We start from the raw sequence: 25,159 nt of genomic DNA, 5'->3' as shown, positions 1-25,159 counted from the left end.
AAAATGCCACAACCCGAAACCTGATTGTAAGTATAAAATTTTGTTTCTATAACAATTTTGTTCTAATGCTTTGCCTTGGAAGGCTCTCATGAGCTCTTCTTTGAAACGAAGTGATAGGTGTTGTCTTGGATATGTATATTTACCCTGCTTTCAAGTACTGGCACTTCTCAAAGTCTTCTGAGAAATGATTTTTTTTCTGAAAATGGAAGGAGTGGTATGACTGTTTTGACTAACCATTTTGGATTGAACTTTCAAGTCACTCCTTGGGCAGGAGTTGTTACGGGTGTTGGTTTTTCTGCAGTGAATATTCACAAAAGCTGCTTAAAAGGATATTCTGGTATTAGATGATGAGACTGAGTGATGTGAAACAGCCTGTGGTGTCAGGTTTGTGCTTCACCCTGTGTCTTGTGCAAGCTTCTAATGCTGGTATGAGGTAGCAGAATGTATGTGCATGTCCATCGAGATATGTTCATATGCCTAGGGAAGGTGCAAGGAGAAACTTTATAGCCATGCATATGCCAAGCAGGCACACAGGTGGACAGATTATAGAGAGGGTTTTCTGGCGAATGCTTTGAATTCCATGGTAACGATAATAGAAATGCTGACTACAATCCTTGATGCACTTCGTGATTTTCTTTAATTTTCTGATGGAAAAGAGAACAGGTATTTTTGGTAACTTAAGTTTAAGCCCATCATAAATGTTAATTTATACAAGTTTAGTTTTGTTTTTTTTTTTTCCACTGTGGCAGATGGTGTGAAGTATTTATTTATTGTTACATGTAATACATGATAAGAGAACCCAAAAATTTGCTCCCAGCAAAAATGGTAGAGGTGTTTAACAATTTGCAAAGGCTTCTCTTGCTGCATTAAAAACCCAATATCCACAACCTGATCTCTCTACACGATTAACATCATAGAAGTTCTCTCTCCCTTTCCCAAAACCCCAGAGTAGATAAATATTAAGGCACATCAAAAGTATCACAGCTCATGACCACTACAGCTACTACAGAGTTTTACTTTTTGAGAAAACTTCCATCGTCAATGTTTTTCATTAGCTTTTGATATTCCTCCAGAAATTTGAAAAAATATGAACTCAATTCCTACCCTTTTTCCCCTTGCCCCAGAACAAGCATTGGTAACCAGAGAGAAATGGTCTGTTTCTGAAACCTTGATGTTCCGACACATTTGTGTTCCAGAATATAAAAGCTCATGAAAGAAAAAAAGCTTTGCTTTGTAAATGTCTCATTTTCAAACTTAAAGAAAATTGCTTTAGGAGTGCACTAAACCAGAGGAAAAATGACAGTAATCCATATGAAATGTTCTTAGGAAATGCATGATGTTACTGAAGGCACTATTCCAAATAGACAAGAAAGACATATTTGCAGTATCTCTACAGGTGCTAGATATTATGTCTATTTAAAATAAAAGGTCACCTCTGTTTAGTTGCTCTGCAATCACTTTGAAACTGATAGTCAGTTACTGCCTATGAAATGTGCTTGTAAAAGAAGGTTTTCTCCTGCGGATTTTTCATTTGGCAGTTTTTTCATTCTTTCTTGTATTGTGATCATTTGTGCGTTCATGAGTATTGATTTCTTTAGGTAAAGTAGCAGCAAGTAGACATCCAGGTATAAGTTGAATTTGATAAAATCTTGGAGTCATTAAATACCCTTTTGTTATGATCACAAATGAATTGGGATTTTTCACAAAATCATTTCTGCAGAAGAGGTTTGTGTTATACTTAGTCTATGGATCAAATGAATGAGATTGTGCATGGTATCCATCACTTAATTTTGCTGCCCTTACTTGTAGATGCAGAATAATTCTTATAAAGCAATGTCAAGAATATTACTGGTTATGTTGTGGCTTAGTACCCAGAAGCTATAGTCCACCTAGGCAGGCTGCTTTATGAAACTTCTTGTGGAGTATAGCAGTTGCTGATAGTTCAAAGACTGGAAAGATTGTGAAAAATTAGAAAGAGCGTGCAGAAAAGAAATAAAAGTGGTCAGGAGACTGTTAATGTTGATTTCTATGGATAAAGTACAAAATCTTGGATAAATTACAAGCATGGAAAAGAGGGGACAGATGACTGCAGATGCTTGAAAAAAATTTAAGGACAGAACTTTATATAGTAGCACATAGGAAATACAATTATAGGTAGTGGTTTTAATTAGGAGAATGAGAATATGTCTCATATAAGAACAACTTTCAGTAGCTGTGTCAAGTTTCATTGTATTGTTCAAAGGGTTATCGTTTATATCTTAGGCAGAAAGAAACAAGAAACATGTTGGCCAGTAGCTGGACTTGAGAAAATGATAAATCTTGAGCTTCTTTACAGAGCTGTTGCTGCTTTTGTGGTTGGTCGGTTGGTTTGTCTGTTTTAAAAAGATCTTGCATAGTTGTTGAGGAGAGTGGCAAGCATAATTTTCAGACACTAAGCCTACATGTCCAAACAAGGGTTCACTGGCGGCAGAGAAAACTGCAAGACAAAAGCATATTAATTGCAGACTTTTGAACAGCATTTGCTTTATGTCAGTCAGTTCAGGATAAAAAATAGATGCCCAGAAGAGAATATACTTATCTTAATAAGCAATTATGGTTTCTAAAACTGAACATTATTTTCTAGACTTCAGTTCAGCTGGGATTTCCATCTGAAGTCCAAGAAAAATGGTTGGCAGGCACTGAAGTAATTGACAATTTTTTCCATTGTTTTCACTGTGTAGTTTGGATTACTAATACTGTCGTTTTACATACATGTTCTGAGCTGACGTTTGGCGAATGAAATTTTAGCTCAACATCTGTTCTCCATCATCCAACTGTCATAAAATGCAGTGTAATATTCATTAACTTAAAGTTTAGGAAAAAAAATATTTCCAAAATGTATCAGAATACTTATTATCAGGTTTGTGGTAGTGGATAATTTTTAACTTAGACTTAGATGGTATGAACTGACGTAGTGAAGACAGTGAGGACTACATACATCTATACTGGCAGAGAGTCTGATGATTTGCGTTATTTAGAAAGGAAATGAGCCCCCTTTTCTTACCACCTGCCAGAAATAAAACTTGTGTGTATGGAAAAATAGACGTCAAATATCAAAGACAATTTACAGGTTGATTCTTCAGAGCATCCTTATATACTTACTTCAGGTCAAAAAAGGAACAGAAATATGCAGTAGAGATATGATATAAACTGTTTCATGCCATAATTTGCTACATGAAAATGTGGCATAGAAAGGGGGTGAGAGCATAACAATGATTTATTTTCTAACTGTTGTCTTGCTTTTGTTTCTTATTAAACTGTGAACGAGAGAAGTTGTATTTTAAAGTATTGGAAATATATGCTCGCTGTATTTTCTACCCTACTTTTGTTTAAGAAGGATCAATCTGTCCCTAAGCACCAATAAATTATTTAAGGTCTGTCCATCCCTAGAATTTAGGTCAGCTGGGGAGCCCTAAAAATGTAAATGTTAGTATGCAATTGTCAGTCTGTGTACCTTCCAATTTCTACTCCAAAATATGTGTAAATTAAAATTACTTAATTTTTGAGTTTTTGAATTACTACAAAACCATGCATATGTATCATTCCTGATGAATCATACCAGCTGCATAAGAGGTGAAAAATACATAATTTTCGTATCTTTCAGCTGAGTATATACCAATGACATTTTGTAGTAGCAGTAGTTTTGGTTTTGAACTCTGTGTCTGTTTTGATGGGCTGAGTTGACATGTCTTTCACCGTTTTGTGACTCTTCTTTTATTCTTACCTGATTTTATTTACACTCATATATACACAAATATTTTTTCCCCTCAGAATGGCAAGATGCTGAGTTAGAAGAATTTTGTGAAAAATGCTCTGTGAAGGCTATCAAAATGAATTTCAGTGTTCAGATGTCCATTTGCATTACATTAATCTACACTTAACAATATTCCTTCAAGGGATCCCCTTTCCCAGGATATGTATCCCTTAGAACTTTTTCTTTGGGAGAAATGGTCTCATTTGGTCAACACAGCTGCAAAGTGCAGACTGCAACAATGATTGCACTTTTTGTTTTTAGGGAAAAAGAAAGGAAAACTAATACCAACAGTAGCATTGAAATCATGTTGCAACTGCAGAAGAAAAAAAAAAGTTAAATCCAACTTTCTCTCAGCAGTTCTTGCTTTAGAACTGTCTGGGCATAGGTCAACAAAGTGACGGAGCTTTCCAGGTACTGCATGATTGAGCTGTAATACCCAGAGACGTTTCTGCTTCATTCCGTGCATTCAGAGCCCACATCCCATTTCGTTACCTCTGCTCGCTGTAATTTTCCTCCTAAGCAGAAAATGGAGGTGCTGGCTGCCTATTTTCTAAACTTTAAGATTGGCTTTCTTTCCACTTATGAAAGGAAATAAATTAGATCAGAACATTCTGTATGGACTGTAAATTTCAAAACTTATCTTGTTGGTATATTTTTCTTTTTCCATTTTCTTTTTTCCAAAAAATGTGCTGTGTTTCCAAAATGCAAGCTAGAAAGCTTTCTTTTCTGTAGGAGTTGTGACAGAGGTAAAATAAACTCTAGTTAACTTCTGTGTTCCAGTAAAAGTGCCTGTGAGATCAGCACACGCAGTTTGGAACATGGCCTGTTAAAGGGTAAATGTTTCTGCAGGAGTCTTTACCATATATTTAATCTTGCTTTGTTCCAAGGATTGTCTCAGTGTTAATGGTGTTAGTCTGCTGTAAATCTGAATAACAGCCAGGCATTAGAACAGTGTGACAAGGTAAGAAAGTAAGTGTAAACCTCCTTGTGTGGGAGCTTGGGCATTTTTGTGAGAGTGTGTCTGGTAGCTCCTTCAGGAAGGGTTGTCATCCACGGAAAGAAACTTGGGCAGAGGGAGAAGGGCTTGCTATGATCATCGTCCCTGGGGGTGTTCAAGGAAAGGTTGGACGTGGTGCTTAGGGACATGGTTTACTGGGTGATATTGGTGGTAGGGGGATGGTTGGACCAGATGGTCTTGAAGGTCTCTTCCAACGTTAATGATTCTGTGATCACAGAATAGCCAGTGGTGACAGTGTCTAGCCCTGCCGTGTTCAGTGCTGAGATGTGCACTTGGGCTTTCAGAGTCCAACATACTGTTGGTGGGTGTCTGTCCTTCCTGGTGGAATGCAGCTTGCAGTAGTTATTTATCCCAGCAAGGACCGGTCTACCCCATCCCAGGCTAAAGCCTTTACCACCAACTATCACATCAATATCTCTGATACTGAATTAATTACATTAAAACAGTTTGGGCAGATAGAGTGTGTGTGTCTGTGTTGGGGGGTGGGGTAGAGCTGGGGTACCAGAGCATCTCTCTCAAACCCAAGAGGTAGAAGACTGAAGTTGAATTCCTGGTGAGAATGAGACAAAGCATGGCTTGCAGATGTACTCCCATTCTATATATGCAAGAGGCAAGTCTCCTTTTCACTCAATAGTTTTCAAAGGTCTCTCTTACTCTCCTCTGAAATTAGGAGTAAAGTGGACGGGAAAGTTCTCTGAAGATGGTGGTAGTGGGGAAGCCATGGGAAACATTTCTTCTGGATCTGAGCATGTGTATGTTTGGCAACATAGGCTTAGTTCCAGAAATTTAATGCTTCAGCTTCTGTGGTCCTGCTAACACCCTGCAAAGAATTTTGTACAGCAAATTTGTATGGACCAAGACTTGTATTGGCAGAACCGAGCAGATGCTTTTTGAGAGTGACTGTTTTGTAACGCTGTGGTTAAGTATATCTTTCCTTCAGAAAAGAACATCTGGTTAATTTTCCCTGTGTGAAAATGGTACAGTCTCTCAGGATTTCATGTATATTCCTCTGAGTAAGAAAAAATGGCCTTAATGAGAAAATAAAATCAATGTCTAAACAGGACAAAAATACACACAATTCAAGACTAGCAAGTCCAGAGGAAATTGCAGTTCTTCATACAGATCTTTTCTATATAAATGGCATGAATTTTTAATTAGCCTGCAAAATCGCTTTGAGAAAAGGTGGAAGAGCTGAAAACTAACCAGAGATCTCTTTCCCCTTTTAGCTTTTAGTAAATAAGGATGAAACCTGCTTATTTAAAATGGTTCACGTGGGGTTCACTGATTATTTTATAGTCTGTTAACTTAGAATTTCAGTAGACTGATTTGGCTGGAAACCTTGGCTGGAAAAGACTTGCATTAAGAATATTTAGTTCCGAGTCAGGCATGGCACAATTAACAAGGTGCTAAGTGATCCAATGTGGGTCAACTTACGGTGGAGGAGTAGCACCCAGAACTTGTAAAAACATTCCTGTATATGCCAACAGTTTGTCTCTTTCCACTGCTTACATCAGGGTAGTTTCAAAATGACTGGGGAATCACTGGACAGAGGTGGAGTCATTCCCCAGTTCACAATATGTGATTTGGTGTGCGTAGAAGCATCATCTGTAGCTGTTTTTTGTGTGTGTGTTTTTTTTAATTGGATTTGGCCCATACTTTTTAGCAACCTCCTTTCTCTCGGATCCATAGGAGAGGGAAAAAAAAATGATTAAAAAAAAGTGTACTCTACAAAAGTAGAGCGTACTCTACAAAAATAAAGTGTCTGTGCTTTTAGCCCATAAAGCACTACTATTCACTTACTATTCTATATGACTAGTACCAATTATTGACTGTGCAGGAGGCTACTCCATTTTGTTGCCATCCTATCATCCTGTTGTTTAAAATGAAATCTGATCTCATCACTAGCAAACCTGCTCTACTGTAATCACAGAACATCACAATTTATGTATCATAGTAACGTGGATATTGCTGATCCATGTAGTTTGAGTAATGAGTGTGTCCTGAAGTGCTTAGAGTTCCTAACCATCATCAGAGAAGAGGTTATATGTAGCCATTTTATTTGGTAGGGTACTTACGTGCGATACAAGGTATAATTTTGAGATAGAGATGATGTCTTAGTTCTTGTTTGATTTGGAAGTTTAGCTCTTACAATCTTCAACCTCCAACAGAAAGTAATTTGTTTACTTTGTGCCAGAGGGATAGAAGTGAAAGACTACTTATGTACTTGTCAGTGATACAGGGCATTCAGGAGAGCAGTGGCTGGAGTTCCTTGTAGTCGATAAGTTTGGAAAAAAACAAAGACAAAATAAAGACCAGCGTCACCTCCTTTTGAGCCATTTTTTTCCCCGCAATATGTCTGCTAGTTGACGAGCAGCCTTTCAAGAACAAATACCTTTCCCAGTTTCTTTCCTAATCTGTCATGTGTTTTAATATCTTAATTCATACAGACAGAAGCAGGTGGACAGTGTACCTCATCCTCATGCTGCTCATAGTCCATTTTTGGCTCTTGAATCGCATCACAGCTTCTAACGGTGAATCTATGTCTCAGTGCAGTTTCTGCCTTTGTTTGCCACGCATTTTGCTCAGTATCCTGTGGCTCATTTGCAAACTTTGACAGATGCAAAATCTGTGTGGTGCCTTTCTGTGATGACAGACTGTAACAGCCAGAAAATGTTGCAAGTACATTTTCCAACCAGACGTTAAAAGCATGGGGAAGAGCCATGCTTTCAGGTTTTACTGGGCTCATGTAAACTGTTACAATCTCCTGGCAAGAATAAACCACATAAGCTTCTCAGTAGTAGCTCTTGGACATCTCATCAGCCAAATGGATAATAATGATCTTCTTTACAGGGATGTTCAGAGTAAGTTAAATTTGTAAGGTGCTTTGAAGTTCAAAGGGTAATCTTGATCTTTCTTTGATGGGAAATGCGATGGGAGGGAGGGAAATACATTAGGTGGAGAAGATAAATGGGAAAAAATTTCAAGAAGCTTGCTAAAATCAGGACATGTTCTGAAATTTTCTCAAAAAAAAAAAAAAACCCACAACTGAAAATCATCTTCTGACATTGACACAAATTGCTGTGCAGGGGTTGTTAGTTTCTGAAGCTAGACCTCAGTGTGATGTCGTACAGCTATTATATAAGCAGGAAGCAAAAGTCAACTAATTTTGTAGCAGTTGTACAAAATAGAGAAATTCTTCACTCTCTATGATGTAAGAGATACAACCAAAACGTTTGCTCATTTCTAGTGTAGAGGTTAGCTAAAAATGATGTATGGAAAGAATGATCAGGAACATCTCTTGGTCTCTGGTAAAATCTTATAGTTGTTAAAAATTAAGAGCCTGACTCGATAACAACCTGTGCTGTATGTAGATTAAGCATGTTAGATGGGAAAAGGCCAATCTCTGCCAGCTCAGTGAAGATCAGAGCCTAATGTGAGGCCCTGCTCCTAGCCTTTTCTTCCCTATTGTACTGCTGTTCCTGTGGTGATCTCCATCACCTTCACTTAAATCTTCCCCTCCACCCCATTTCTACTGCCCCACTCCAGGAGCTCATTGAACGAGTCAAGTTCAGAGATGCATCATGAGTCTTAGCATAAAGCTAGTGGTTTCCTAGAAACCAAGAGCCACCACTGATCCCATAGAAATCCTACAGCCATTGTTGCCGGGGAAACTCCCAGTCTCTAGATTTCCTCTGAAATATTTGTTCTTTTTACTTGTTGTTTCTTTTTTGATGTTTTTTGTTGTTGTTTCTTTTTTTTTTTTTAAGCTACTGCAGCATCAGCGGGATCATTTGCTGTTTAGCTTGCATTCCGCCTCTAATAATTTGGGGGAGGGAGTCATGCTTATCTTTACCATGCAACAGAGTAGAGGGGACTGGGTAGCAGAAGACCTGGAAGGAAATTGAAAAGTTTTTGTACTCCAGAGGAGGACAGAAGGGGTTGTCTAAATTTCTTGAATATACCAAAGGTAAAACTATGGAGGCAGAAGGCACTTGTGGAGGAAGGAGGTGCTGTGCAAATTCTGTTGCAGAGTAAAACAAAACAAAGTCTCTTCAGGAAATGTGCAAAAGCTGTACAGGGATCATGCTCTTCTCCCAGGCACCTAGTAGTAAGGGAAAATGGCCTCAAGTTGCACAAGAGGAGGTTTAGGTTGGATATTAGGATAAATTTCTTTTACTGAACGGATTGTGCGGCATTGGGATAGGCTGCCCAAGGAAGTGGCTGAGTCGCCATCCTTGTTGGTCTTCAAGAAATGTGTAGATGTAGAACTTAGTAGCATGGTTTAGTGATGGACTTGTCAGTACGAGGTTAAAGGTTGGACTAGATGGTCTTAGAGGTCTTTTCCAACCTCAGTGGTTCTGTGATTCTATGTACAAACGTACACACAGGGACACAATATGGGGACTTGTAAGTTCAAAAATAAAGTATTTTAATTTAGCTTTCAACTTTTAAAAAGTAATTTCAAGTTAGCTTGATAACCCTTTTGTTCCCTACCAGGACATAACGTGTGTCATATATTAGTTTTGGAGAGGAGGACTGGCTTCTGTCTTTTTATGCTGTTTGATGCTATGTTTTTCCTTCTACCTACCAGAATTTGAGTGTCTTGAACATAAGTCTGAAAGTTTGGCCATGATAGCTGACATGGCTAAAAGAAAGTGGCTGGGTTTCTGTAAGTGCACGTGAGAGGAATGAATACCAACAACACAGGTGCAAGACGGTTTCTCTGTCAATGAGGCTCCCTTACCTACATGTTGGTCAGGATTGTGTCGCTCTTCTCTTGGAGAAACTGTGCTGATCAGTCAGCCTTGTTTGTTCCAACTCTTTTTATTAGGATAAAAAGTTCTTGATTCTCATTGAATCTTGGAAATACTCAGAAACTAAACGGCCTGTTTAGCTGTTTTTTATGTACTTACATTGTCCTTTAAAACACTCAGGCTCCATCACTTCTTTCAAAGCAATGCCAGCTAACACAGTGTTTGCAGTTTTCAATGTCTTTATAGAAACACTGGTATGATTTCTGTCCAGGACTTCTGTGTGCCTCCTAAAATCAACAAGGTTATTTCCACAGTTTGGCAGTGCGGGGTTCTACTCTGACCAAACCTCCTAAGGTTCAATTTAACTGTGTAACGACCCCCTGCCCATTGATTATTTCATTGCAAGAGGGAGAAAATATTCATTTGGGCCAATAGGAGCAACCTACAGGTTTTTGTATTTCTTTGGAGTAGTTAGTTTCATACTGGCTCAATTGTATGACTACTAGCCCCTTTCCGGCTCAATACTTTCAGCTTAATATTTCTGAAACTTGAGTGCCCAGTTAATTATCTGCTTGCCAGTTATACTGAGAGTCAAAATATCTCGGCCTACTTGCAACTGATACTTCGCTGTTAATGAAGCTTATTGTAGATGAAAACATATAATGTTTAAACTATTTTAGTCATAATTCTTGTCAAATGATTCATGAATAAAAGCTGCTTCTTGTTCTGTGACATGATCCTATAACCACATAGTTGTTTATATTGCAGTACTTAAGATTATGGTCTTGAATGGGCATAAAATGGATGCTTTTTTTTTCCTCCGTGCAAGAAGTTGGCCTTTGTGAGCGGTTACCCTTTTCATGCCTGTCTGAGTTTTCTGTATGGTTCTTTGATTTCTTCCAGTAGCTTCTAATAGGGAAGACTTGACATTTTTTTGCATCAGAGTAGTTGCCAAATCTCTTGTAAAACTCTGACTGCACACAAATTGGCGCATAGAGGATTCATTAGCTGTTTAGATGTTAGGCCTTTCAGGAAAAAGTGGGAAAAGGGGTTTAATTCCTCCTGTGACTTTGGACATTGTAATGGAAAATAGTTTGCTGTGGGTATCTAAATTGTAAAACATCCATTTAGGCAAGCCTTCTCCAGTCATGTACATAGAAATAGTTTAAAATTCATAAAATCCTCTCTGTGGGGCGACACCTTCGTTGTCATACACTTAGTCTTCTCTAGTGGTTTTTTTTTTGTTTGTCAGCAGCTACATTTGTTTTAATGAAACTTTATCCTAAACTGTAAAGGTTTTATCTGCAGACGCTAAGGCATAACAGATCCTGTCAGCCACTGTATTTTCTGTGGCACGTCTCCAGCACCCATCTGTTATGTCTCTGCCTCTGCACTATTTACGCACCACAACCTCCCCCCCCAGCCAAACAAAGTGCTTCACAAAGGCTTCCTTCTGAAGGATGCGTGATTATCTGTAACTTACTTCATGTGGGTCCGGTTCTTGGGCCTGATAACTGAAAATTCAGAGCAGTTTCTTCATGCTGTGTAGGAAGAAGGGGGCTGCCCTTTCACAGAGGGACATCCTAAAGGAAATGTCCTTGTGCAGTTGGTGGGCAAGCCTCCCCTCCTTATGCACTTCTTGAAGACAAGTCAGAACGGTGACAATGCTCTTCTTTTAATCACTTTATAGCGTGTTTGCACTGAGTTGTGTCATCTAGAGCGAGGAGAGGTTTGAGAGGGAAGCAGCACTGCATTCACGTTTGGCTGCCCTGCCAGGGTATAACAGTGTAGGAGCTTCTGTGCTGTTGATGACTGCGTGCATGTGACAGAGTTTCACAGGGCAATTCAAGAGCTGGTTCTCAAAATGCACACTGAATTCCTCTTCACATTTTCCCTTCCAATTACTGGTGCTTGCTGATTTGGTTTTCAAGTCAGCTAGGTGGAAATACTTTCCTTGAGGGCTCTGTTTATCACCCCCTATATGCTTGTAATCGTATCAGTTGTGCACATGGGTACAGTGAAAGTGAGCCTAATAGTTTCTAATCCCCAGCAGGTTTATTACTAGGCTAGACTTGCCTCATAATAATACAGCTAACAGCTTTTCAGAATAATTTGAAATGGGAATGCAGAGGCCTTATTCCTGTCCTGTTACATATTCATTGACATAAAGATCAGTCTGTTACTGAACTTAAATCTTTCTTCCTTCTATCATTTTAAAAGAAAATAAGCTTTTGGCTTAGATTTTGCTTTTATGTCATGTTAAACGTGACTTAATTTTGTTCAGTTTTAGTGAAGTGTTCTGTGTATTTATTTTCTTAAATTAACGCTATGCATAGAACTGGAGTCATCAGCATCTGAACTACTTTTCAAGAATCCATTGTGAAGAAAAGTCTGCATTTCTATTGCTAAAAAGGAAAAAAAGTGTTTTGGAAGGGTGAAGGGAAGAACTGGTAGAGGGTTTTTTTTGTTCAGAAAAGTAATTACAGAGAAAAATTCAGGAAAGCGATCTATGCATCAATCTTTCTGAAATTTATTTCAGAGTATTATTTATATTGCCTCTGTACAATTAAAAATGAAATGGATGGCGGAGGAATGATAGAGCTGGTAGGTGACAGCTGATGCATTCAAAATAGTGAAGGTAGCCTGTCACGCTTGTGTTGACAATTTCAGTATAGCCTGAAGGATAATGAAGTGCACAAAAGTTTCCAGAACCATTTTAAAATAAACTATTTATGAGCTCACTTCTCTATCATTTTAAACTTCTTTGGAAAATGGAGTTCTGTGCACATGGTATTGATTTTTTTCCCTGGTATCATAGGCTTCATGGGAAAGCACAGCCCGCAGTGCTCCCAGTTCTGCTGAGCAGCAGAATGCCAGCAATATAAGCTAAATCTTGCAGCCTTTTCAAAGAGGAAATTCCATTTACTTTGGAATGCAACTTCGAATGGAGTAAATGCAGCAATGCAAAGGAATTTTCAAATGAAAATTTCACAGTGGGCCGTGATCAGCAGTGGTTAAAGATGCAAACTGGGATTTTTAGAGCCCTGTTATCTTCATAGGTTTCTTAGGGGAAAAAGAGACTGTCATATGACATTTTTGGATTAAGATGAAAACTGGTGAATTTCAGAAAATTCAGTGACAATCTCTTGCACTTACACATTTGCCCTCAGTACAGCCCAAGGATGGGGGTTTATCAATATATGTTTCTTGACTTTGTGAAACTTCCTATGTAGGGGGGGAAATGTTACAAATGTCAAATTCATGAAGTATGTGCAATGAGAAATACATAAATAAAACTTTCTGGCCTATTTCCTCTAAAATGTCATTGTAGTTTCCTTCTACCTCTGTTAAATAAGAGATGGATAAGTCTCTCAGCTTCTTAATAACAGCCAGAAGTAGTTCAGTTTGTTTTCTTTGGTGGTGTTGGTGGTCACTTTATTTTTGTTTTGTTTTTTTTTACTACATTTGGGCAGATAATGTTGGGGGAAAAAAAAGTTTCATGGCTAATAACTGTCTATGTGAATAACTCACTCAAAAACGTTCGGACGTCAGTGTAACAAGAAATTTCCGCTGCCAACACCTTTTTAGAGTAAGGATTTCATTGCAATATGAATGTCATGGATCCAGCTTTATATTTTTTAATTAAACCTATGGAGAAATATGTTTTACATTTTTATATTAAGACTGAAGTTTGAATTAATCTATCAGTGATAAAAAAGAAAAGCAAATGGACTTTTAGTAGAGTGAGTAGTAGTTTTAATATGCTAGTGTTTGGTTTTGGTTTCTAACTTCAGAAAAATAATAATGTTCTTTTGAAATAAAAGCCAGAAATAGCATGAAAACTAACTGGAATAGATATAGGTGGGTTTTGTTTGTTTGTTTTTGTTTTCTGTTTGTGTTTGGTTTTTTTTGTTTTTTTGTTTTTTTTCTAGGAAGTCAGAGGCCTATTCAGTGTTTAGAAAGCTCAGAAGCAAGAGACCTGGCTGCTGTCAGCTGAGCGCTGTAGTACTACCAAAAAAATGTAATCTCTGACTTGAATCCTTTTACCTCAGGGAAAGAAGTTTTTGGGAAAGAACATTGGCTTCCCCATTCTCCCTAAACCCATGCAAAAATTAGGCTTTGTAATACTGAGTTCTCGTAGAATCCCAATGAAAAGTAGACTGTTGTGAAAATTTCTGTATTCTTCTCAATATATGCATGTGATAGTGATAATGATGCAACTCTGGTGAGAACATGCATCTTAGATTGAAAGCTATGAAAAGTGCTAGGTGAATTACTAGCCTGTATTCCTTGTTAATATGTAAAACAAGGGTAGATACATGGATTTGTGCTGCTGTTTCTGTGCATCTTGGTAGTATTTAAATGGTCCGGTGGTTTCATTTTGCTGTACATGATATGATTGCATAAAAATGCATATCCTTGCATCAAAAAGCTTATGTTCAACTTGAAGTGTAGGAAGATAGGAAGAGCAAGAGAAGGTAGAAAGGAAGGCAGGGTTAAAAATAAAAGCAGTTAAATTGTTTAATTATGTGCATAGATTTACCTCTATGAATCGCTCAAAAGCTTTTATTCTTCTCAACAAATAATTACTGGTATCCCCAGACTGCTTTTAATATAGTGAACATGTTGCTGCTTTTTTCATAAGCATGTCTCAGTAGAAAATGCAGGGATTGAGAAAGGGGTAGTTCCTTTCTGGATAGGTCAGCTGTGAAAGTCCGTAGGAAGGAGACTGTGTGAAAATTGCAAAAATGTTTTTGGAAGACGTGGACAAATATGTGCTTATGGTTGGTGTTACAAAATCATTTCCAAGAGTGCAGCAAAGGGCAGAAATGTGAAGGACCTTGGAAATCTATGAAAACTCTGTGGAAAATGTAGCCAACTATATTCACCGGTCTCATGCTGTCATCTTATAAAAACTGCTTTGAAAGCTTTGTTGCTAGAAAAACAACAACAAAACAAAGCATATCTTTCAAACAGGCTAGGAGTCTAAATGCTCAAGTATTAAGTCTAGTCAAGTAACTCGGGGAAAAAAAATGTGATTTCTTTACCACTCCACACTTGGCATTTCCTAGGTTTTACTCTGTGTTCATATATATGTATGTGTATTTATGTGTATATATATATATATAGTATTCAGGACTTCTAGGTCAAGCACGTTTTTGGCCACTGGATGTTTCAGGAAGTGGAAGCACAAAGCACAGATTTTTTTTTTACAGAGACACAGCTTGTGGGAACTTAAGTCTTTCTGTATATATTACAAAAGCAAGTATAAATATATGCTTCTGATGAATATATATATATATATAATAAATATATATGTGTATTACACAGAATCCATAATCCATGTGTACATGGCATGGAACTGTATGCCCTGTCTCTGTATGTACGTGGGGATACAGAATATGCTCAGGAGCGGTGTGTGATTTCACTTCAGAGGCACGTCAGCCTCATATTGAAAGGATGTGGTCTTTCCAGTATCATCTTCAGAAAGGATTTGGTTGTTCTTTCTCTCCGCTTCAGGCAGAGACATTGCCCACCTCCTTGTGTGTTCTTTGTACTAGACAGTCCAAGGAACCTTCTCTGTCTGTTTTGAAATGATGAGCTCAGAAGCTGCAAATATTACATACCAAATTCAATTGCAGCAGTTAGTTTTATTGGTGCCACTGGAACTTGCTTGTTTATAAAGCGTAAACTTCACTATCATTTTATTTCAGTTGTATCTGTGGTATCTGTCACTGACAGACATTTCAATGAAAGGACTTGTTAATTTTCAGTGTTTTAATAGCAGGCAGGTCACAGAGAACTTCATGTCAAGTACAGAGAAAGCATGGATGCTTTGTTTAAAACAAAAATAATCCATGTATTTAAAAAAAAACAAACACGTTTTACAGCACTGTGTACACTACCATAGATCTGATTCAGTGATTGTAAGGGTGGAGGCCACCCCTGTCAAGCAGACTGATGTGCTGCCTCATACTTCTGTATGTAAGTTATATGAAGAACCCAAATATGCATTAAGGAAGTGTAATTCCAAAATGACAAGGACTGCTCCGACTTGGTTTATGTCAGCTGATACGTCTAAGAAAGCCTGGCATCTTACTAATGGTGTGATATTTGGAAGCTCTACCCCAATAAAACCTGTATGTAAGACTGAAGTTCCCATCTTTGTTTCATGACTGGGTTTTTGATTTTAAAAAAAAAAAAAAAAAGGCAAGTAGCTTTTCAGTTTGAAGGAGGCAAGGGAATAAATAGGCTTTGGATTAGTTGTAGATGATTGGCTTTCTAGGAGATACTGCTCTTCCTGGAAGACATACAAATGAGACCTGAACTTGCCCAAACTTTTAAAGAGGAGACTCTGTATTAATTAGTATTTTAGTCTCTCTATCTATGAGCAAATCTTCGCTTGGTAAAACAACAGTTTGACATATAGGATAGCAAAGTTGTTGTTCTTCTGATGAGATTTACTTGTTGACAGATATGGTACTTTTTTGTTTTGGGGTTGTTTTTATGTTTGAATTGGATGCAGCAATTTTTTAAGAACAATCGTTCCTGATTAGGGTTTTACTTTTACTGTTTAGGGCTCAGATCCCCTTTACTGAGGAGTAGTGGAATAATTTTAAATGATGGCATGCTACATCACATTAGAAGATGCTTCCTTCTTTTGGGCAGGAAGCAGACTCCTATCAAGCTTAATGGAGAACTGTGTTCCGCAGACTTAGAGGATAATGCTTTCCATGGAAGCTTGAGAAATGAGGGAAAGTAACGAAAGCTAGTTTTCTGGTTTTCCTCAGGAGTGCTGGAGAATGTCACCCTGCAATAATACAAACCTAACAAGAACCAAGTGAAGAATCCCACTGGTGTGAACCTCACCTGCACGCCAAAGAATTCGGTCCCCCTGGTCCTCAGAATAGATAATTTCCTCTTGTCATGTTCGCTTGTTTGACGCTTTAACTAGACGTAGTTGAGTGATCTTTAACAAGCAACTAAAAATACGTAGTAGAGTGGCAGATAGAAAACTAGTATGAATTAAAATGGTCAGAAGATTGACATTGAAATGTTTGTTCTAAATTTGTCAAAGGGAAAAGCAGGAAAACACTTGAGCTACAGTGAAGTAGATTTACATGTGGACTCCAAGAGCAGTACTCCTAGTGGTAAATTTGCTTCCTGCTGTTTTAATCCCAAGAGGTATTTCTAGCTCCTTGACTTCTGAATTCTTCAAATTTAAGTATGACCTGTGGGATGCTAAAGTTTACGTTTAGCATTTAGTTAAACTGTGGCATGCATGTGTCCCTGCCAAATAACACTTCGTTGGAATGCAAATTGGTGTCTGCCTTTATTTTCCCCTTTCTTATTATTTGTAGAGCCTCTAGCAATGTGCTGCATGCCCGGGTGTACAGCTTTCTATTCAGTCACAGTTTTCAACTCAAAAGCATTCTCTGTGCTTAAACTGGGGATTCTGGCCCATTCCTTCACACATAAAGCTTATTTTCCCTCACAAAACAGGATGCAAATTTAGTTTTCTTGGGATAACTGCTAACTTCTCTTGTGAAAGAGGAGAAATTCGGAGCAGAATTTCATTATGGCTGCACAGAGTTCTGTGAGAAGCCCGGGGGGTGAAGCCGAACTCTTGCTTGCTTACATGTGCGTACATCCCAGAGGCAGTGTGATGGCACCTCAGCTGCAGAGCGTGAGTATGACTTAATTCCTCATCATTCAGAACAACTCATAAAGCAAATTGCAGCCTAAATTTGGTAGTGGAAGAAAGATGCATACTCCCTGAGGGGCCTATTCCTTGCTATACTGTGCACAGTATGTTTTTGCTGCATCAGACTTTGGTCCCCATCTTGTTTATTATTTGACTGACTTTTCCTCACGGACAGTGTTCTAGCTGGCAGAGCCAGGAGATTTCTGGAGCAGGTCTAATGGAAAAAAAAATGTATTTGAGTTGGTAGATGAAGCTGTGAGTGTTGATAGTAAGCTGCTGCTTACAAATTGCTTATGGATTAGTTTAACAGTAGCAGCTTTCAGTATGTATCATGTTTCTGGGAAGCAATACTGGAAGAGATGCCTGAATTTTATTTATCAATGTTACAGGCTGTATATCACGTAATTAAAAAAGAAAACTCATCTTAGTGAATGTGGACATAGCATATTGTTGACTAAGAGGTGCACAAAAGCTGCTTGGCTAGCGTTTGATTTATAGATTAAAAAATGTTTTTTTTTCCACGTTGTTTTACTTGATTGTTTGAGCTACCTGTGGGAGGCCTAGGAGGTGATGCCTTTTTTGTCTTCCTCCCACCACTTCAAAAATTGTAATAAGAGTGGAATTCAGTCACAGAATTTACAGTATGCCATATGGAAAGCTGTATGAAAAAAAATATTTAAAAGGTAGGTATCAGGAATCTTCTGTCATAGAAAGCTAGTGAATATTTTCAGAGTTCAAGCTGACCTGAAACCAGTGGCTTAATGTCCCATTTACTTGTTTTAGGATATATCAAGCTCGCTGTCTCCTTAACCTTGGGAATCCTGAAAAAGGATTCTGCACTTCAAAAATAAACAAAAACATGCAATCGCGTCTGCCTTTCCCCACAGAAGGGCACTCACTGAGGGGTGTAAGGGTTCTCATTGCAACAAATTAGTAAAGTTGAAGTTGATGCAAAACCGTGAATTATTTAAAATATGGCATGCCTCCCTGTTTGCAGTTTAAGTTATTTGAATGTGTTCTGAGATGAATTATCTCTACCATCTTCATTCTGAATTTACAAAAGAATTTAAATATGCTAAATATTTTTGCTGTATCTGCTGATTGGGAAAAAAAATGAATTTGTTCCATACTTTTTATTTTTTATAGTCAAAGAATATTATAGATTTATTCGTTAAGAATGCATATGCATGAATGCACGTATACGTATTTCAGTTACAAATATACCCTTCTACAGCTTTTTGTGGCTAAAAAAAGTTGTGCAATTGCATTTCAGTCTGCATTCTGGAACATTAAGCTGTACTTTCAAGTACATGAAAAAAATTTGTTTAATAGAATTTGAGCATAGAGAGGACTTTGAATTTGAGCACAGTACCTCAGGACTTTAATATACGGATTTAGAAAGAATAAAATGCTGAGTGGGAGGTTTCTGTGCTCTTTCACATAGGGTGGCTTTCTTCTTCACAAGCTGGTTTATTCTATAATTTAAAATTTACTGTTTTGATGACAGTTTACATTTTTCAGTGAAATAGTAGCTACTAATTTGACAAGGTTTCATCTATTGACTATTTGCCAAAGTTTTGTTTCCAGTATAATAAATAAAATGTAATAGGGAGAAGGGGGAAAACACCCAAATTGTGACAGTTTCTGGCAATCCAGTGTTCATTTCCACAGAGCCTGTCTGGGATGGGGGTAAAGGCTGGTGCAATAACAAACCACTTTTAAGGTGAAAGGAAAGTTAATCCCTGCTTGCTGTCTCTTACATGAGTATTTTTTCTGATACCAAGTCAATCACACTAATGTAAAGGCTTTGTCAGTGCCATGAGTAGCAAAGCTAGGAATAAGCTGCATAATCAAAATTAGTTTCTTTTCGGTTTATATCAAAAAGATGTTGAAATTGATACTTTTGCTGGTAAGTCTCTGACAGAGTAACCTATATTGGTTGGAAGTCACTTATTTTTCACGGTACAATCACTTGCTTTTTTAAATTGGTTCATACCGATGTATTTAATATCTAAATGAGGTTAGTTTACCCAGCTTTTTTGAAGAAGGCTGTACTATATAAATATATAAGTACTTCACCAGTCTTATAAGAAGAGGTCTACAGTTTATTGAAGGTTCTACACCCATGCAAAAGTAATTGAAAAGGCGTGAAAATGCCTCCTCTTATAAGTAAGAGGCGGATCAGGGAGAAAATTATTCATTTTTCAAAGTTTGTTGTATAATGTGTAAGAACACAAAGGAAATTTGGGAAGCATTTTCCCAAGGGCGTAAGCCTCTTAAGAGGATGAATCCCTAAGCATTTACTTTTTATGTTGGAATACTTCATTGTAACTCATCTGTGACAGGAAGTGTAATATACGATTTACAATAAATGCTCTAAAATTTACTGGTCCACAGATATAAAACAGAATGGAAATTGCTTTCAACCTCTCTTTAAGTTCCTAGTGTTGAAGATGATGCCACTTTTCACTAAAGGTAAGTTTATAATACTGCTACTGTTGGGCAGGCAGCATAAGTAATATAATACAAATCTGAGCTCAGCAGCCTGGGTTTTGATAACAATGTGCAGAACCAAAATTGTTGTGCAAAGCAATTTGAGGAAGGAGTCTATCAGTTTCTATCTCTATGGGTAGGTGAGGCAGTTTTAGCTGAAATGTACTTTGAATTGTCAACATAAACTCTAGTTTATGCATACTCTTGAGATTACTGAATTCTCAAAATGATACTATTCTGTTAAGAAAATCTATTTGTTTTATGTGAAAGAAAGATACCTGTCTCTAAGACTTCCAGAGGATGGTATTTGAATGTATGACTGTGTTTACATAGCATATTATTTCTAGCGTGGATTGGCTCCAATTCTGCAAATTTTATCAATGTTACATTCCACTGTCATCTTCAAAAGAAGACTGATAGCACTAAGGGAGTGATAAATGTGTGTGTGCATCTATGTGCGTGTGTGCTCATCACAGAGACAGACTTAAGCTAGAAATCCAAGAAAGGATGTGATGAAAGGAGTTAGAAGTAGAACTTTGGAAAAGGAAGGGATGGGGATCATGTGGCACTCCTCATCTTTCGTTTGTACTGTCTAGTGCAGAGCTCAGCCTGCATCATGCCATAGGATGCCCATAGCACTGCTGTGCAATCCCAGCATCTGTAGATCTAGTTTGGCTTGTAAAGCACAAAACCAAGTCATAGTTTAATATCTAACAGTTTTTGCTTAGGTATTTATGTTTAAACTTTACCCATGAAACAAAGCTTTGCTTTCCTGATTGCTGTAAATACTAATTTTTGATACCTATCACAGTTCTCTTTCCAGTACTTTGAGAGAAGTCAGATTTTTACACAGTCCCTTTCATGCGTTCTTGATTGGTTTTTCTACAGACATGCTTGCATATCTGTGATCTACATTTTTTTTTATCGTCACTGATGGCTTCAGGCCCAGTGATATTTACCTATTCCCTTAATCCCCTTATCTGTTAATTGGAAAATTCCTCTGAAATTTCTTTAGGTAGCATTAGACTTAAGTTATTGTAACAGGTAGGAAGTCATATTACTTTATACTTCTAATTAGTAATTCTCTCTAGCGGAGAAATGCATCAAGAGGAACTCTTTCTGTAACTGTTCATAGTGTTTTTGGAAGTGGGGTAAGGGGTTGGCTTGCAGTATCTTGTTTGGGATTTATTTTAATTAGTCGAAAGTACCTTCTTGAAGCCTTTTTGTTCATTTGTTCTTAAATTTTTAGATTGATTGACAGTGTATAATTATAAACTCTCTCCTTAGCTTTTAAGGGTGCTTTACATCTCCACAGAGGTTCAAGAATAGTGATATTCTTATGTATGAATGAATGGGTGGTGGTTGGCCTTCCAAATTTCCACTGTTCAGCCGTATGTTGTTATAAGATCTACTGGTGAAAAAACAACTGCACTGCGTATGAAAACTTGTTGCCCAGTTTTCACAGAAAACTGTTGGGTTTATGCTTTACATCTGTTATTTTTACCACAGATTAAATGCAGAAATGTAGCATAAATCTAATGGTAAAAATGCTGAACACTGACTTCATTAAAAAAATGGCAGTTTTAATTGTGTTCCTGGTACAAGTTCTGATGCTAAGAATGTTTGCTATGCAGGATGGGAATGTCAGCTCGTTTGAAAAGTAGAAACCATAATACTTAACACTAGCTTGTCATATAGCACATTGGAAATTATCCATGAGAGTTGTTGTATGCTCATTTTTTCTGATACCCATATCTCTGCATAGATGGACAAAGATGAGCTAGACTTTAAATCAAAAAAAAAAGTTTTTCATTGCCTTCGTATTATTAAACTGAAAATCCTCTGGGATAGCAGAGCTTATCCTGAACAACTGTTCCTTGGAGGCCATCTGGGTTTTTAGGTGATAAAACAGTTTATTTTTTTTCTAACACTGATATTCAGGAGTACAGTACAAGTTCTGTATTAAAATAAACTTCCCTAGGGGGCTTCCCCGTCATCTGCCTGTTTTGCACCCTCGCACCTCAGTATCTTTTGTGCTCTGCTTACAGACTTCGTTTATATAAAATCCAGAATGGAAAATGGCTTGTGCCGATACTGAGCATTTCTTACCTTACATGGGTTACAGTTGTTTATAAATTCCAAAACATTAATTATTTTCATTATACTATACAACATGAAATGAAATAAATCTTGCAGGTTTTTAGACTGGGAGCTTAGCAAGCTGTTAGCTGTGTGGCTTCTTGTCTGTTTATTGCAAAATGTTGTTGAGAACCTCGTAAGATTACCTTAGTTTTTCTAACATGCTGTTCCTCACAGAATTGTTTTCTAGATTGCTGATCTTGATTACATTATTGTTAAGTAGCAACATAACTGATCAAAAATATCCTCGCCACAGAAACTGTTCCCTGGTAAGGAAGAAATAGTCAGTGCTACAGAATGACAGATTACTCTGACACCATCAGAGGAGAGAGTTGAGCCCTGATACAGAGAAGTGAAGCTGTGTGTAAGTCATTGCCACCTGGTGTGTTTGTGTGATGACTGGGCAAGGCTCAACTGAACTGAGGTCTTTGGGCCACACTGGTACAGTGCCTCCTCAGTAATTGCAATTAAAATACATGCCTGCTACACTGCCTGCTGTTCAGCTTTGACTGACGTAATTATGTGACCTCCAAACTTGAATTTAAGTGCATAATGTGGAAATTAGGTGCCACAACATCTCTTGGCTTTTTACCAAGGTTGTTCCTCGATGAGAAAGAACAAGTGTATGTGTGCACAAATACTATTCACAAATGGAGCAGATTCAGCAAAGTCTCTGTGTGCAACCAGGTGATGCCTTCTTGAAGACGTTTCTCATCAGCTTTCTCTCAGCTGATGAGAAACATTTTAAACATGTCTAAAGATTGGAGTGGGAGGGGGTTGGCCTAAAATGAAAGCATTATATGCTGACTGGGTGTTTGGCATAAACTGTGGTTGTCCTTTTCTGGTGTGCTATTTCAAAGCTAAAATGCTTTATCATTACTATTACAAAGTCTTTTCACTGAACTACTGAAAACGTAATAGTCTTCACTATGTTACGAGTCTAAAATTTGTGTATGACCAAAAGCTGGGTGGTTTTATGCCTTCCTACACTTAAAATTCTAGCAAAATCTGTAATTTTTAGGTCACCAAGTGATTTTTTTCGTAAAAGTAGGAGGTGAGGTTGTTTATAAAAAACGAATCTTCTGCTGGACAGTATTCTAGTATTAACTGGCCTTTCTGGAGAAACAAGTAAGCTGAGGAAGGCTAGAATTTTGGCTGCTTTTGTTACAGTCTGATATTGCATCTTTGAAGACAAGCAAGATCTTCATAATCCATCCAGATCTGAGGATCAAGTGCAAAGTTAGTACGAGAAGAAAATTAAAAATGCTGTCTCTTGTTTACAGGCTAGTGTTAGAGAAAGATAGAGCAGCCCAGTCTTGTAAACTAACTCAGATCTGGTAGACCTGTATTAGCATAATACTGTGTAACACTTCTGATAGGTTCCTTCCTGGTAACTGGCTTTAAGACATGCAGTTTTGTCTGGCTAAGCCAAGATCTCCATAAAGCCAGGAAAGAATAGATGAAAACATAAAGAAGGGCAAGAGAAAATGACCTGAGTAGACATCAACAACTGATACGTCTCTTTCTAGATAGGACACAAGAATTAGCTGCTGTCATCCATCACCTGCTCTTTGATTTAGCCTGCTCAAGATGCCCGTTGGAAACCAACGTAAGAGAATATATTGAATTCCTTTGCTCCTTGAGAGGTTATAGGTGGACCCTACAGTTTGTCTGATATTCAGGAAACACTTGCTCTGCAGACTGAAAATGAGTCTATACTCTTCTGTTTAATAAAAAAAAAAAAATCTTACATTAATTTTAACTTCTCGTTGTTTTTGTCTCATACCCCACTTACCAAATCTCCATTTAGCATGCCATTGGTCTGTATTCATTACCATCTTTGGATTATTTTTGTTGCTTTGTAGAAAAGAATGCCTTCCTATGTGACCTATTTGATAAGTGTTTACTTTCCAGATGTTGAAATAAAATAGTTCAACCTGTAACGCCTCAGTTGCCTGTTCTGAGCTACTGTGACATGCTGAGGCCCCCTCTCACAAGACAGCCTCTCTTTCCTGCTTAACCACTGGCAAAGAGGATCAGTCAGAAGAGGTGCTCTATGAGGATTCAGTATTTGAAGAAGAGAAGCTTTGCCATAATCACTCCTCAGCCTGTATACCCTCGTTCTTCTCATGGAAGATGTAGAGGCTTCATCATTACTTCACAGCCATATAATCCACACAAGATGGCTGCTGTAGAGTCAGTGTCTTTCAGATTAGCAGAGTCATCATTGGCCAAACATTTTCTCAAGCCAGAGTCAAAACACCTCTTCAAGCTCATCACACTTTTCAGCAAAAAAGACTCGTAGCCAAAATTCATGTGTAGGCAGTGATAGACAAAGAACATGGCATCTTCCTTGAAAATTTATCTCTGAAGCGCCTTCAGGAAGGAATATTACTTTAAGTCTTCAGCTACTAGGAAAACTGTCAGGGCTCTAGTTCTTTTCCTTCCCTCATTTATGTGTGTGCATACACACACACACATGTAAGGAATAGATGAGGAATGCTAAGCCTTCTAAATAGATTAATCAAAACTGAAGAAGAAGCTATAAGTCAAGACAGTGGATTCAGCATCTCTTGCTGGAGCAGTGTCCTAAAGAGGTCAGCTGATGTGAGGGGTCTGATGGAGTATTGTCTGGATATCCACAATGGTTTGCACCATTAGCAATTCCTCTGCTTTTCCTCTTAAGATTGCTTATTGATACTAAATATCAATATTCATAAGCTGTACCTTTATTTGCAGTCGCAGTTTAAGGATAACTTTCATAACTTCCTAAAGCAATGCTCGTAGTAGTCTTGCAAGAAATTATTTTAAATCTTTTTTGCAAACTCTACATCCTGAAGCTTATAATAAATTGAAAAAAGACTATTACAGTGTCCTCTTACAAGAAAGATGTAAAATCCTTCTAAGAGAAGTCTTGACCATACAGCAGTTTTTAAGGATTTCGTACAGATGGATGTACTAATGGTATGTGTACAGCTAGATGGAGAGGCAGTCTTTGCAGCGTTTTTATGCTTACAGGCACGTTGCTATTGATATAAAGACAAATAAGGAAGGAGCAGTCCTGAAAACAGCATAAGCTTGTATGGAGGGTGCTATTCTTGAGATATTAACCCTGTTTCTCTTCAGAAGGATATGCTGATGTGCATCACTGTACTTAAGGTGTATTTGCTGTGCCTATTTCTGAAGTTTGTTTAGAATATCTGCTTCAGACTAGTCCCTCAGTGAAGGGAGAAAGGAATACTTTCTTACAACTTCCT

The 25,159-nt window shown here is 37.8% G+C and overlaps 1 protein-coding gene and 1 long non-coding RNA gene across 11 annotated transcripts in view; both read left to right on the top strand.

Moving 5' to 3' along the window:
• CTNND2 (catenin delta 2) overlaps window positions 1–25,159 on the top strand; it is a 644,756-nt gene that overhangs the window by 410,139 nt on the left and 209,458 nt on the right. The window lies entirely within an intron of this gene.
• On the top strand, window positions 36–23,572 carry LOC310895028. The gene is made up of 3 exons (XR_014580366.1): window positions 36–17,252; window positions 19,668–19,745; window positions 22,159–23,572. It is a non-coding gene; the product is annotated as an uncharacterized lncRNA (long non-coding RNA).

This window comes from Anser anser (assembly GCF_964211835.1).
Source record: "Anser anser genome assembly, chromosome: 2".
Lineage (NCBI taxonomy): Eukaryota > Metazoa > Chordata > Aves > Anseriformes > Anatidae > Anser > Anser anser.
The sequence above is the reverse complement of the archived record's forward strand: the minus strand, read 5'-3'. Positions and strand labels throughout refer to the sequence as shown.